At 39.9% G+C, this 10,728-nt stretch overlaps 1 long non-coding RNA gene across 2 annotated transcripts in view; it reads right to left on the reverse strand.

The window, feature by feature from the left end:
• Positions 1-10,728, reverse strand: part of LOC143684986 (uncharacterized) — a 90,723-nt gene that overhangs the window by 20,042 nt on the left and 59,953 nt on the right. The gene's annotated exons all lie outside the window — the stretch shown is intronic.

Consider the following 10,728-nt stretch of genomic DNA (forward strand, 5'->3'; position numbering starts at 1 on the left):
ACACTATTCCTGGTGGTTGTGGGTCAATTTTTCCTTAGATAAGAGGTCAAGTGAGAAAAATAGAACATATTTATTCCTCTTGAAACAAAGGACAAAAGGGTCGGAGAAAATGCTTTTTCTGCTCCGTTTAACCATTCTGTTATGAGAAAGTTGTTCTAAGCCTACCTTGGCTCCGTCCAAATCCCTGTTTAGATACCAGAGTCATATCGCCCTGATCCAGCTACTCCCAGCCTGCATTAGCTCTACCCTCCACCGGTGTCTTGTGGTTGGGAAATGAATCACTCAGTCTCAGACCATTTTGACAGAGAGCTTAAAAGCAGTTCAGCAAGGCAAGTTGGGCGAGGTGTGTGGGGGCAGCCCAGGTCTGCCACGCTAGACTCAGGCCTGTGCAGCTGAACTGCCTAATTGGGTTCTTGCTCTCTGCAAACCTCCAAATACTGCTTGAGTCCCAGAGTTGGTGGCTGAATATTTTTTCTCATCTGGCTAATAAGATATTCCAAGACTCCAAAGCCAGAAGAGTTTGAGGAGGTGGGGGCGAGCCTCCTTCATTAACAAAGCGAGTTCTCTGGGACTTTTCTGCCTTTGAATTTAGGGAGACTATCCAAATTAAACTGTGAAATGGTTGTGAATATTGAAGGATCCCAGTGGAAAAAGCAGCCTCTCACCATGATGCACATGGGATGGGAATATCAGTATTAATGCAAATCCTTTCTTTGAAAGATTCAGATGCTGGGATTTTGTTCCAAAGTTTAGAGAAATATCACAGAATCAAGGGCAGCAAGAGATTATTCAACAAATCTCAGGATTTTAAGTGTGTTTGTTTTTGTTTTTCCAGCTGTCATGATACAGCTTCTTCTTCTTCTTCTTCTTCTTTTTGTATAAAATCAGGAAGTAGCTAGCATTGGCAGATGAAGAGAATTTGGGGAAATTTTCTTGTAAATCCTTAAATAAGGCATGCATTAGATAACAGTTAAGACTTCTATGCCAAGGTAGGGGTCTTGAGGTATTGTTTTCATCTTGAATAATATATTTCATGTCAACTAACAGTAAGCTCAATTTCTTACAATAATTATCCATGCTTAATGTTATTTCATATTAAATATACTTACAAAAAAATAGGAAATGACCTTCACTCTAGCAAAGGTTCTTTGAGCGCAGCAGTAATTGAAAGAAAAGTCCTAAATGGTTAGTTGCCTAACACCAAAAATATTTTCAATGAGCTTTGAGTGTGTCTGATTTCTTGAGAATTTAGGGAGCTTGAGGAAAAAAGTGAAGTAAGGGGGATGGGCATAACTGTCTAATGGAGAGAGTAGCTACCTCATCCCAAGCAGAGTGCTACCATGTGGAAATGCATGCCCATTCATGCCAATTATTCTAATACTTCTAAAGAAGTTGGAAATCCAGATTTACGTGTGAAATCTTCTATTTAAGAACATGCTGGCAAAATGCTCAAAAATTGATTTTTGTAATGACAAATGTACAGCTATATGATGATATTGTGAACCACTGATTGTACAATTTTGATGATTATATGGTACGTGAATATATAATACACCTCAATAAAATTGCATTTAGAAAAAAGAGTATGATGGCATCTATTTAAAATTGTGAATAATTTGCTTATGGCAAATGAGTTCCTGACATCTGATTCACAGGATTGAGGGTCGAGCTACATAAAATCATAAGAAAAAAAACTCACAAATCACATTTTCCAAGATTTCCTCTTTCTAAACTAAAGAAGCAATCAAAATTTTTTAGAACTAAAGGTTGAGAGTAGAACACCTTAAAGTGAACTTATGACATCTGTGCTGGTTTGAAAGGCTGTATGTACCCTAGAAAAGCCAGGTTTTAATCCTATTCCAATTTTGTTAAAGCAGCTGTTCCTTCTAATCCCTATTCAGTGTGTATGTTGGAAACTTTAACTAGATTATCTCCATGGAGATATGACTCACTCAAGAGTGGGTGTTAAACTGGATTGAGTGGAGACGTGTCACCAGGTAGGTCTTGATTAGTTTACTGGAATCCTATAAAAGAGGAAAAATTTTGGAGAAAGTGGGAGATTCTGAGAGAGCAGAGGATGACATAGTCATGAAAATCAGAGAGTCCACCAGCCAGCGACCTTTGGAGATGAAGAAGGAAAATGCCTCCTGGGGAACTTCATGAAACAAGAAGCCAGGAGAGAAAACTAGCAGATGACACTCTGTTCACCATGTGCCTTTCCATATGAGACAGCGTGGTAGTTAGATTCAGGTGTCAACTTGGCCAGGTGAAGGCACCTAGTTCTATTGCTGTGGACATGAGGCAGTGGCATGTGAACCTCATCTGTTGCAGGATACATCTGCAGTCACCTAGGAGGCCTGCCTGCTGCAATGAATGATGTTTGATTTAATTGACTGGTGCTTAAATGAGAGAGCTCAATGTAGCACAGCAAAAGTAGCTCAGCATACCTCATCTCAGCACTCACAACTCAGCCCCAGGCCTTTGGAGATACAGAAAGGAATCACCCTGGAGAAAGTTGTTGGAACCCAGAGGCCTGGAGAGAAGGTCAGCAGAGAGCACCCTGTGCCTTCCCATGTAAGAAAGAACCTCAGTTGAAAGTTAGCTGCCTTTCCTCTGAAGAACTATATGTTAATTAAATAAATCCCCTTTCATTGAAAGCCAATCCATCTCTGGTGCGTTGCATTCCAGCAACTAGCAAACTAGAACAGATTTGGTACCAGAGAAATGGGATGCTGCTGCAGTTTGCAAACATCAGACATGTTTGACCAGTTATTTTGATGGATAAGGGGAAGATTTTTGAGGAACTGTGAAGAGAATGACGGAGAAGTCTTGAAGTGCTTGAAGAGACTGTTGGTGTAAATGGAATCACTGCCGATCTGGGCAAAGGGGGACCCAAAAGTGACAAATTGGAGTTTGCAGAGTGAGAACCATGGAAGATCGGGTCTGAAGCCAAGAAACCTCAGCCAGGAGTGTGGACTCACCCATATACATGGAGAGGATGAGTCTCCCACCTCATTGCAGTGGAAGAGTTGTGCTGCCTCAGGCCTTGGAAAAGGTACAGGACACTCTTTGGGGACTGGGGAGAGCCTGGCTGCCACTACATGTAGGGGTTGAGTGTGTGCCCCAGAAATGGCAGAAAGCCCAGGTGCGGCCCCAATGCCTGGACAGGGTAGAGCTGAGAAGGAGGTGGTCTCCTCAGTGTCCCTCAAGGTTGATTCAGAAAAAGGTGGCCCACTGCATAAGCCCTTGAAAAGGGTGATTCTGCCACTTTCTAAGCTAAGGATAAATGACTTTCAGACTTTGAAATCCAATGGAGTTACCCTGCAGGTTTTCAGAACTGTTTGGGTCTTGCGACATCTGTGTTCTTTCCAATTTCTTCCTATGGAAATGAAAACATGTATCCTGTGACTGTCCCTCCTTTGCATATTGGCACCAGATAACTTGTTTTGAGATTCATAGGTACACATCTAGAAGAGAATTTTTTGTACTTTAATATTGTTTAAGGTGGTGCATGTAGTTGCCAAGTTAACAAAGGGTGGACATGTGGTAGTTAGGTTCAGGTGTCAACTTGGCCAGGTGAAGATGCCTCGTTCTGTTGTTGTGGACATGAGCCAATGGCATGTGAACCTCATCTATTGCTGGATAAATCTGCAGTTGGCTAGGAGGCATGCCTGCTGCAATAAATGATGTTTAATTTAATTGGCTGATGCTTAAATGAGAGCGCTCAACATAGCACAGCCAAAGCAGCTCAGCATACCTCATCTCAGCATTTGCAGCTCAGCCCCAGGCCTTTGCAGATGCAGAAAGGAATCACCCTGGGGAAAGTTACTGGAACCCAGAGGCCTGGAGAGAAGGCCAGTAGAGATCACCCTGTGCCTTCCCACTGAGTTAAGAAAGAACCTCAGTTGTAAGTTAGTTGCCTTTCCTCTGAAGAACTATACATTAATTAAATAAATCCCCTTTTATTGAAAGCCAAGCCATCTCTGGTGGGTTGCATTCCAGCAGCTAGCAAACTAAAACAGAGAGAAACCCTAACCATGTTTGCCATGTGCATTCTCACTTGAGAGAGAAACCCTGAACTTCATCAGCCTTCTTGAACTGAGGTATCTTTCCCTGGATTCCTTAGATTGGACATTTCTATAGACTTGTGTTAATTGGGACATTTTCTCAGTCTTAGAACTATAAATTTGCAACTTATTAAATTCCTCTTTTTTAAAAGCTGTTCCATTTCTGGTATATTGCATTCAAGCAGCTAGTAAACTAGAATAGCATCAAACTCAGAGTGGCCCCAAATCAATGAGAAGCCTATATAAGAAAAAAATTAATAACAATAAGCTTTCATAAACATAAACTCATCTATGCATACATCTTTCATTTCCCAGAGTCTTATTTCTATCATGCAAAAGTCAGAAAGAAGGTATTATATTTTGCAACATAAAACATTCAGGTTGGAAAGGCTATTGGCATTTGGTTAACCTCTCAAACTTATAGATGAGCAAACCAAGGCCCAATTTTGCTGAATGATTAGTCTACTCTGTCACTGAAACACTTACAGAGTTTCCCCTCAGTAACTCTCACTTTACTTGCTCCATATACTTGTAGAGTCCTTGAATCCAATCTATCTGCTTTCTCTGTACCCATCAATTCTCTCTTGTCTTCATTTTCTTCACCAAGTTTTTATTCCCTAGGTCATCGAGTCTGGCCAGATACAGTAATACAGCAATGTAATACACATTCAATTACTTCTCACCCCAATGCCAACTGGCTTCTGCCCCAGTACTCCACCAAAATTATTTTTACTAAGGTCACCAACGACAATCATACTGCCAAACAGAAGGCTACTTTTTAGGCTTTGTTTTTATTGATTTCTTAGCCACATTTGCCCCTAGTGATTACTTCATTCTCACTGATACACTTTATCCTTTGGCTTCTGTGATTTTCCCCTACTTCTCTTGGTACTCCTGCTCAGTCTCTTTTGTGGGGTTCTCTTTCTTTCCTTGGTCCCTAATTGGTGTCCTCCCATGTTCTGTCCCAAGACCACTTCTCTCCTCACTTTATAAAGTCATCCACTCTCAAGGACTTAGGTATCATCTATACCAGTGGTTCTCAACTTGGGGGGATTTTGACACACACCTCCCCCACACTTGAGGATTTTGGGCAATGTCTAGAGATATATTTGCTGTTAAAATGGGGGGGGGGGGAGGGCACTACTGGCAACTAGAGAGTAGAGGCCAGAGTTGGTGCTAAATATCCTACAATGTATAGGGCAACATCCCAAAAGAAAGATTTATCTGGCCCCAAATGTCAGTAGTACTGGGGTTGAGAAGCCCTAGTTTTCTTGATGGTGAATCTCAACTCTATTTCTCTAGAACAGAGCTAAATGTTTCCTGGCTCTCCTGAGTGTCAAAAACATATCTCTAACTGCCCACTAGGCTTTTCCACTAAATATACCACATGCACTTTGAACTCAAAAGTCAATCTAATTGTGTCCTTTTCCCCTAATAAGCATTTCCCCATTTCCCTCTCTTGTGCTCATTTTTTTTTTCAGTAAAGAGCTCCACCATCTACTCCAGTTGCTCACGCCAGAACTCTGAGTACTACCCTTGATTCATCCTTTCCCTCACCCTTGAAATCCCATCTTGAATAAAATTTTGACAAACTGGTTCATAAACCTGTATTTTGAATCTATCTACCTTTCTCTTTGAACTAGTTTCTGCTTATTTCTCCAGTCTTCTTGCCACTCATGCTCATGCCCCGTCCCCTCCTATTACAAACCTGCTTGAGATGGCCTATATTTTACTTGTACTAAATAGAATACAAATGAAATGTGTCATGCTTCTCCAGACTATAGAAATGCTGCAGATTCTGTTCTCTTCATCTGCAACAGCTTGGACTTGCCTACCATACCTTTCCCAGGATACACTACACCTGATAAACTCAGTTAGGTCTCTGTGCAGTTGTCCTCTCCTCCAGGAGGCCTGGACATCCGCTAATGACCCTCCTTCCTCTCCCCTCCTTCCCTAACAAAGCTTGTGCTATACTGTTTTGGATGATATATTAGTTTCCTAGGGCTTTTGGTAATAAAGTACCACAAACTGAGCAGCCTAAAACAACAAAAATGTGTTCCTCCACAATTCTGGATGCTAGAAGTAAAAAATCAAAATGTCAGCTGGATCCTGCTTCTACTGAAGCTCTTAGGAATAATCTTTTCTCATCTCTTCCAGTTTCTGGTGGCTCCAGGCATCCCTTAGCTTGTGGAAGCAGCCCTTGGGTCTCTGTCTGCATCCTCATATTAGCTCCTCCTCTTCTGTGCCTCCATGTCCTGTCCTCTTCTTACGAAGACACTGGTCATTAGACTTAGTGCCCACCCTAAATCCAGGGCGATTTCCTCTCAAAATCCTTAATTAATTATATATATTAATTATATATATATACAATACAGATACATTAATTAATTGTATATTTCCAAACAAGGTCACATTCTGAAGTTTCAGGTAGACGTGAATTTGGGGTGACACTACTCAACCCAGCACAGATACTTGACTATTGTGACCTTTGCATTACTGATGTCAGTGTCCCCTGAACTAGAGGGTGCTTTAATAAATGTTGAGTAAACAGGTGAAAAAATGAATATTTCCAAATTTAGGTCTTCAAGATTGCTCTTTCTCAAAAAATTTTAGAACACCTAGAAAATGTCTAAGAAAAATGAATTTAATTTAGGCAGGCCACGGTAGCTCAGCAGGCAGAGTTCTTGCCTGCCATGCCAGAGACCTGGGTTTAATTCCTGGTGCCTGCCCATGTGAAAAAAAAAAAGTAAAAATAAATTTAATTTAAGAAAAAAACATTTAGCATTCATGTCACACTTACTTTACCTATGTGGTTATTTATAGATATAGAATATGCAAAGATCTTGTGAAGAATTGAGTTTACACTTGAAATTGAATAAAATGTAACTGATGCTTGCTTTTAATCCTTGAGCTACAGCTCATTCCTAGGCTGGCATATAGCATATGCATTATAACTGAACTGCTATAAATTGTAGAATAATAAAAGAGAAAAGTTGACAAAACATTTTTATCTGATCCCTTAGCTCAAGAAAGGCACACAAACTGTTTACCAGCACATGAATCTGATCCTCATTTCTTAAATGTTCAGCACTGCTTACACTTAGCCTTCCAGATAGGATCATTCTAAAGCCACCCCAGAGAGCTTTCCTTGCAAACTGCGCTTAAGGGTGATATTCATACAAAAGTGCTAAGTCTAAGTAACTTCTACAGTTGAAAAAACAACACCCAAGGAAAGTGAAAAATGCAGAGTTAATGTGAATCCCTTCTACTGCAACCATACTCTTTGGATCTTCAGTACTGTGACCTTCTTGCCACACAAAAAGAGGTTATTGATGAGTTTCAACCTCTGCTATACTGGATTACATGTTTTAAAACAAATCCACTACCAGGATGTGGGCAGAGGGGAGGCAGAGAAATGCTACTCTACATTGTTTGAGTACCTCTATGGACTTAAGCTTAATTTTCTTGTCTTTGAAATATTTGGATTTAGACATTAGTAATTATTTGAATCTTTGTGTAATCAAAATCCCTCCATTGCAGTGTACCATATAGGTGAGATGAACTTCTTTCTGGTACAGAAAAGAAAGTTAAGTGGTCTTGCTTATGTCCCTTCATAGTCTTTACACAATGACTCTGAGAAAATCAAATGACTTCCTCTCTATAATTGATATATTTTCAAATTGCTAGACCTTCTAGATGTGCCTACTGGAATTTCTATTATTTGGCCTGCTGTCAAAGTGCAACATGCTCTGTGACATCATTAGAAAGTAGTATTAAAAAGGAAACTGTGAGATGCATATAGAAATATAATAAAATGTATTTAAACTGACAAAAAAAAAGGAAGCTGTGGGACTTTCATTGGCAGGTGCCACTGCACCCTTCTCCTCCTTTGAAAATGATCCAAAATGTTACATCTCCATAGTTTTCCAGAGCAAGAAAACAATTCCGTGAGGAGGGATAGGCTTCATTGATGGATTCCTCAAATTCTTTGATTGTGAGCCATTCCAGAATTAAAATAAAATACATTATTCATTCAAAGAATTTAAGCAAATCCATATTATATGTCAGACCCTATGCAAGGCTCTGTGTACATACATGAATTAAAGAATTCACATCATGTAGCAAAAGCAGACATGAAAAAATAATTATAATGTAGCATAACAAACACTATAGTAAGAACCAACATTTACTGAGGCTTTGTCACTTACCAAATACTGTTCTAAATGCATATGCATGTATAAGCCCATTTGTTCCCCATAATAGCCTTATGAGGTAGGTTCTATCACCTTCTTTCCACTTTATAATAAGTGCGATAGTATTTTGATATAACTTGGCTAGTACCAAATTATTCAATCAAACACTAAACCAGATATTGCTGTAATTTTGTAGATGTGATTAAAGTCCATAGATAGTTGACTTAAAAGATTATCCTATATAATTAGGGTCAGCCTAATTCAGTCAGTTGAAAGGTCTTAAGAAAAGAGCTGAGGCTTCCCTAATGAAGAAGAAATCCCACCTATGGACAGCAGTTTTCGCTTATGCTAAGAGTTCCTTCCAGACTGCCTGCAATCAAATAAACCAATGCTCACAGTAAATTTCTTAATATATATCTCCTATTGGTTCTGTTTCTCAGGTTGAACCCTGACTGATACAATAAGTGAATAAACAAAGCCAGAGTGGTTAAGTGACTTCTCAAAGTCATAGAGCTAATCCATGGAGGAGGAACATTTCAAGCTCAGGGAATTTGAGTGCAAAGCTCCTGTGCTGCACAACTTATATCCATGTTGTCTGAGAAATACAAGTTCAAAAGAGACCCAAAGGAAAGAGTTCTTAATTCTGATTAAAAGGGTGGTTAGTAGAGTAGGAAGCATCTCACAAGAAGATTTAAGGTGGAGGAAATGCTTGGCCTGGACTTTGATGGATAAACTGGACTTCCTGGGGTGACTAATATAGGCAGAGGCATGCAGGGCAGTAGCCCTGTGACTCAACAGGGCCAGAAGGCCATGCTGAAGAGTTTGGGTTTGTCCATAAGATAAATGGGATAGATTAAAATATACATACTTAAATGTACATCCATAAATAGGGACATTTCATGCCACCACTTGGAATTTTTCCATCCCATTTTTCATCTGTGAAAAGTCAGGTTCAATGATCATTAAAGGTTACTGTAAAGAATAAACTGACAATATGTATAAAGTATCTTGAAGTGAACTAGCAAAGATGGGTATTCCGTAAAACTCCAGTCCCTCTCTTTATCACATCAACTCTTCTCTCCCCTATAAAGTACCCTCCAACTGTTGCATGCTCTGATCCTGATGATAAATTAATACTCTTAGGAGATATTTCATTATAGTCAACCCCTTCCACTATGGATTGAACAGATAATGCAGAGAATGACCACCACATGCCAGGAACTGGCCTGGGCATGGGGGATATAACAATGAAGGCAGCAGACATGGTCTCCATGCTGGTTTGAAGCTGTTATGTACCCCAGAAAAGACCTTGTTATTTTAATCCTTTCTTCTGGGTGTAGACCTCTTATGGGTGGGATCTTTTGATTAGGTTGTTTCAATTGAGATGTGACCCACCAATTCCAGGTTGATCTTAATCCTTTTCTGGAGTCCTTATGAGAGAATAAAAGGTAGAAAAAGTGGAGAGGGCTCAGAGAAAAACACTGAGAGAACTGAGAGAGAAAAGCCCACAGAGTATCTTAGAGAGCCATTGAAAGCAGAATCCAGAAGAGAAGGACCAGCAGACGTCACCATATGCCTTCCCATGTGACAGAGGAACCCTGGCTTAGCTTTTCCTCAGAGAAAATTTCTTCCTCTTGACACCTTAATTTGGACAATTTCATGGGCTTAGACCTGTAAATTTGTAAACTAATAAATACCCATTGTGAAAGCCAACCCATTTCTTGTATAATGCATTCTGGCAGCTTTAGACAACTGAAAGTCTCTAACCTCAAATTGCTTATAATCCGGTTTGAATAGCCCAGTTTTAAGTAGGCTATGATACAAGATATGAAGGGAAGAATACATGGGACTAAGAAAGCAAACAGGAAGGGACCCTAACTCAGGTTGGAGTTGGCAGGGAAGTCTTCCTGGAGGAAGGAACAACTCAACTTGAAAGTGAAAATGCATAGGAGTCAGCTAAGTGATGTTCTATCTTCACTATCTATCTGCTTCTGGTTTATTCATGTCCTGGAGACTTGTTTTCTTCTGGCTGACCATTTTAAAAATAATCTGAACTTAGGCTCAGATGCTTAGCCAGTTGTCTCCAAAAATAGCATGTCTCCAATCAAAAGCCCCTCTCTTCCAACTGTCCTGAACCAGGTGGGCAAATTCCATCTAATAAAGTTCTGAGAGCAAAAAAAAAATAGTCATGAGAACTATTTTAAAGGGTAGCATTTACTGGGTGGAACTTTTGATTAAGTTATTTCAATTGAGATGTGACCCACCCGATTCAAATGTATCTTAAAGGTGATGGTGGCATAAGCAACCTCTAAAGAACCTCCAGTTATATATCCCTCAAAGATTGTCTGTGGATGAAAAGTTAGTGTTATTGGGCTTTTGGCTGGCAGTGCTCAGACAGTGAGAAGGGCCCATATAAGGAATCTGCCCCCTGCACAAGCCATAAGTCATAATAAACATGCTTGGACTCA

This window comes from Tamandua tetradactyla, chromosome 1 (genome assembly GCF_023851605.1).
Source record: "Tamandua tetradactyla isolate mTamTet1 chromosome 1, mTamTet1.pri, whole genome shotgun sequence".
NCBI lineage: Eukaryota > Metazoa > Chordata > Mammalia > Pilosa > Myrmecophagidae > Tamandua > Tamandua tetradactyla.